Source organism: Agrilus planipennis, unplaced genomic scaffold, assembly GCF_000699045.2.
Source record: "Agrilus planipennis isolate EAB-ADULT unplaced genomic scaffold, Apla_2.0 scaffold6, whole genome shotgun sequence".
NCBI classification, from domain to species: Eukaryota; Metazoa; Arthropoda; class Insecta; order Coleoptera; family Buprestidae; genus Agrilus; species Agrilus planipennis.
Window position 1 is genome coordinate 1,362,503 of NW_020439302.1, and position 5,236 is coordinate 1,367,738.

The 5,236-nt window shown below is 35.3% G+C and overlaps 1 protein-coding gene across 1 annotated transcript in view; it reads left to right on the top strand.

Moving 5' to 3' along the window:
* Positions 1 to 320: 320 nt before the first annotated feature.
* The window catches only part of LOC108732722 (kelch-like protein 17), a 24,268-nt gene continuing 19,352 nt past the window's right edge, over positions 321 to 5,236 (top strand). Inside the window, exon 1 of the mRNA XM_025978472.1 lies at positions 321 to 455. The gene's annotated coding sequence lies outside the window, so the exon portion shown is untranslated. The remainder of the gene's footprint in view (positions 456 to 5,236) is intronic.

A 5,236-nucleotide genomic window follows, 5' to 3' on the forward strand; every position in this document is an offset into this window, starting at 1 on the left:
CTTTGTATCTTATAGATATATGATTACTAAATAAGAAATGGTAAAAGTTGTAGTAGTTCACCACGTATATAATCAGCTACAAAAGGATTTCTACTTTAAGTAAATAAAAAAATTGAATTTAAGTTAAAAAATGAAGTAAAAGAAAAACAGTAATCCCTTTAGAAGCTGCTCCTAATAGTTGCACGTAGTACAATGGTCTTCAAAAGAGCAATGAACTATAGTCTATTATATTACATTAGTATAAACACCACCTACATTACGTCCGTCTTTGTCGTTAACGACGTTTCTCTTTTAGGTTCGCGTTTTCTTTCGATTTTCACTGTGCGTATGCGTGTAACGCGTAGGGAAATTCAACACCACGATATTTGTTCGAATCTGCTCGGAAAATAGCCGAACTTACTGGTGGAGCTTTCAGTCAGTGGCCAGTTGTGTAGCTTGAACTTGCATACAAAGGGGTAAGTCGTTGGAATTATAAATGTAAACAGTAGATCGTGAATGTATCTTAACATCACTTTTGTGAATGGTACTGTTGATAAGAACAGGATTAGAGTACGAGATAAAAAGCTGAAAATAGTACCTTACAATTACAGTTATAGTTTATGTTTTTGTTGTATTGAATGTTTAAAGGCTCTTTTCTAAAATTAAAATCTATTGTTGATGGAATTCAAATTATTTGACGTTAGTTTTTTTATGTTAAAGTCACTAAATGTAATATTATAAAGAAACAGTTTGTTAAAATTGTTTAAAGTACGAATTATTTATTATAAAGTTAAACATATTAATAGCCAACAATATTTTTATTGTATAAGCTATAAATGTAAAAAGGTATTGTTTGTTATAAATAAAATTTATGTACCATGTGGAATACACAACAGTTCATGCTTTTATGAATGAATAATAAATTAGAATTGAAAATTGAATCAATCAGCAAGTGTTTCTCCATACAGGTAAGGCGAAACGTTCACTAAACATAGAAATTACATATTTGTTTGTTAGTATGACAAAAAATGCGTAATTTGGTAAAAATATAAAATGTTTTTTCAACCATGTCTATCTGAAAATATCACTTGATCCTATTATTTATATGAAACTGTGGCTGAAGTTGTTTTTCAAAAGATAATACCGCCCTCTAATAAAGTTTGGATACTGTAGAAAGAGAAGGTTAGAAATGAAATTAAAAATAGAACACCTTCTCAGGCATATTAGAGGCAGAAACGGGAGTTAGGAGGGGTAAAAGTACACCTAGATCAAATTACTATTCGCAAATAGTTAAGGATGTGGGATGTTCTAGTTTTAGGGAAATACGGAGATTAGCTCAGGATAAGAAAGAGTGGAGGTCTTAGGGCTGACGACCTCATGATGATGATGAAGTTTGGCTTTCAATTCGCAGTATTGTATAATACAATATGCCATTACAAAAATATATTGGCTTTTATGTAGCAAGGAAATATATTGAGGTTTTGATGTCAACTTTCAGTTTAATCTTGATAGTTCCAGTTTTATTCCTTCAAACTGTTTTTTATAACAGTGGAAATCCTATAAAAAGTTGACGTGTGGTTGATGAGTAAATGAAAAAGAAAAACGGTTAGTTTTAGGAAAAATATTAAAAAATCAATAGTTTGGGCCGTCTTCAAACATTACTTTAAATTTTCCCGAAATGAACACTCTATATGAGAGTGAAAATCTCATCAACACATTAATAAAGTAAAATAATTCGAAGTGGTCTCTATTATGTCGAAACTGCCAGACGCGGATCGCAATTTCGATCTTTTTGGATCTCATCAGCGCGTCGCAGACAGCTCCGACAGAACACAGACCAACTTTTACCTGCTGTCTTAACAGCGCGTTTTAGAAAATACTACAAATGGCGCGGTAACGCCATCTGTAGTACGATTATTATTATTACATTAATAAAGAGACGCAAGATTTTCTAAAAAGTTTCTTGTGCAGCATGTAACTATTCGAATTTGATTTCTTGAAGATTAGGCGAAATGGAAAACCTTAATATAAATAGTAAAATCTAGAATGATCGAGATTAAAATTGATTTGGCTTGCAGGCCTTCAAAGCCTATCCTTACGACTAATTAGATTCAATTTCCGGTCGCTGTCGTGATCTAAAAACAAAATTCGCTTTTTCTTCACCCCAATTCAATAGTGGTGCATGTATGAAAGCCAACACTGTTAATTTTATGGCTTCACCCTTTCCTGGGTCAATTTTTAGACTCGGATAAGCGCTTATTTACAATAAGGATTCATTAGAGAAAACTCCCTCGGGAATAATATACTCAAGGACCAGTTCACTCCCTCAGTTACGACCTCATCAGTTGTAAACCGTGTCAAACGTACCGAAAGAGCCTTTCTTATTTTAGTTACAGGATAACATCGATCTACTTAATCATAAAGAACTGTATAAAAGAGAGAAAGTTTTATTTTGCAAAAAACTGCCAAAATTTTAATATATTGGCAAAAAAAAATCGGTTGTCTGTAAAGTCGGTTTACTGACGATAGTTGAACGTGACAACGTCATAAGAAAATACTGACGGAATGGTTTCATTTTTCAAAAGAAAATTTTAATTTTATTTGTTTGATAGATATTTTGTATGGTTATAGAGAAGGAGGTAAATGGAAATGTATTATTGTATAGCAGCTGTCCACGCGGACGCATCGCTCACTCAAGTAGGAGAGAGACAGATGTCGAACGCTGCCGAACGCGGAGGCCGATTGTGCCTCTTTGTCGCTCGTTCCGCACTCTCGCTTGCACTTCAAGCCTTAAATGGAACGCCTCAGAGCGAGGTAACGCCGCATGAGTCATGTTTTTTCGTGCGTGCAGCCGGCTCCATCGAATTATAAGACGTTGTCACGTCAAAAACATAATTGAAGAACAATTAGTTAATGTTATCACAAAACAAGTGAAAAAGTATTGATAACTAAAGGAAGAAAGGTGACAAACTGTTCTGTGATAGATGATTAGAAATTAGAAAAGGACGTTGTGGTAAAAAAATAATAAATTAATAAAAAGAATCATAAAGAATGGGTCAAAATGAGTTATTGATCGTTGAACCATAATCGTTTACGTTTTGGAAGGCAGTAAAATAAAAGTATATGTTTTATGATCCCTAAAGTCTTAAATTGGGAATACTTTAATGGGTAGATATTAAAAAGGCTTTTTCACTCAAAATATTACGTAAGTAATTCACACCCCACACCCCAGTCTATTGTAAATATCTGTATATGTTTCGGAAATAACACTGTCCATTATTTCCTCTTTATAACCTTGATTAACATACATTGGGCGCCGTTAAACTTAATTCTGCTCCCCGTTTACGACGTAGTGTAATTTGTGAATAACGTTCTCCCCAAAAGTGTTAGAACTGTATTAGCTTTCCACTTTTTATTATACATAATAGGAGCAAGTATCGACGCGGCGTTGACGCCTTAGGGTAAACGTTTTCATGTTCCATTAACTTTAGAACACATTTCTTTTAAGACCGTTTATATTAGTCAACATTCATTTAAACAAAGGTGTCGGTTTCATCGAGATTATTACGAAAAAACAGTAAGTAGGTGTATGATGTTATCTACGACCGAGTATTTTATCTCACAACGTAATAAATAGTTGTGTAGGGTAAACGCAAGTCATAACTAACTTTATACTGTTAATAAACGTATGCCTGAGGCGGCGATCGATTCCAGGGTCATTATTAATACACGACGAGATACCCAAAGACCCGTGCTATAGTTGGTACGCTCAAAATTGGCATAGTCCTCAATAAAACGTTCTTCTTTCAACTATCTAACTAGACTAGAGCGGTTGCTGACAGACGTTGTAGGGAATATCGTCAATATAAAAAAGAGATGTCAGGTAGGAATTGCAGCGGGCACTAATAAAGAAAACGGAAGCATTTCCTAACTTAACAAGGGTGTGTCCAAAACACAGCAAACAACTACAATCCCAAGTGGAAACAAGAAAGAAGATACATCCATTCTCACAGATAATTTATTGTGGACTTTGCCAAACTATAAGAAGAAACTTTACGAATGTTTGATAACTGTAAGACAGATGATATAAATAGTGCCGACGAGAGGTCAAAACAATGTTGTAAATACACAGTAAGACCACTATTTTTGCTGTTTTTTTTGAGGATCCTACACCTTCTAGGAATCAGATACTTACAAAAGCCACGATAATGCTTTAGATACTTCAATGGCTTAAAAATAGAGACCATTATAAACTTCACAACGAATTTGAGTGCCCACGTATACAGTGAAAAATGCACTCTTTAACCTCACGTCGGTCGTATTTGAAGAACAAGCGCTTTATCAGCAAGGAGGCTGTAGTTGCGCTTTATCGATTGCGAAAAGTTTCAAAGAGCACAGCACAATGCGATTTCGAAGAGCCTGTTGAGACTGGCTGTTGATGGAACGTACTCTCAGGAATGTTTTCGTCTCAGAGACTTTTGTGGGTGCATACCAACAACTGAAATGATGACATTCGTAGGTTTTGTGAATCGAAGTTGACGTCGATGCAGCCAGTGCCGGTTTTACCATTACCAGCGCCCTGGGCGAGATTTCTACGGCGCCCTCCAACTACAATTCAAACCCATAGGAAAAAAGGGAAAGCATATAATGAAATAACCATTTATTAAAACAAATAATTATTTATTATAAAAAATAACCATTTATTAGAAACAAACTAATAAAATTTTACTTTTCTGGCCTTTCTATCAGCAAACTCTTTTATAAGGTTATCAAAGTCTATGTTTTCAGCAATTTCGTTTTCAATTGACAAAGTTGCTAAGTTTGTCAATCTAGATTGAGATATTGTTGATCGAAGATAGGTTTTTATCAGCTTCAGCTTTGAAAAACTCCGCTCCCCGCTAGCAACCGTTACAGGTATAGTCAGTAATATTCGCAATGCTATCCATACATTTGGATACAGTTCTTGTAAGTAGCGATCTTTGATGAAATTTAAAACAAAAATAGGTGTAACCACATTTTGATCGGGCAAAAAGGAGATAGACAATGTGTTTTTCTTTGATTGGGGATTCCCTGTAAAATAAACTCCGATCGAACGGATTACGTTCCGTTCAAGTGTTGCCAACATAAAAAAAATCCACTTAATTTAGGGCTTCCGTCCGCTTAATTTTGAGAATGAGGTGGAGGGCGCCTGCGGCGCCCCTTTTGTCCGGCGCCCTGGGCGATCGCCCAACCGCGCCCTACCCTAACACCGCTACTG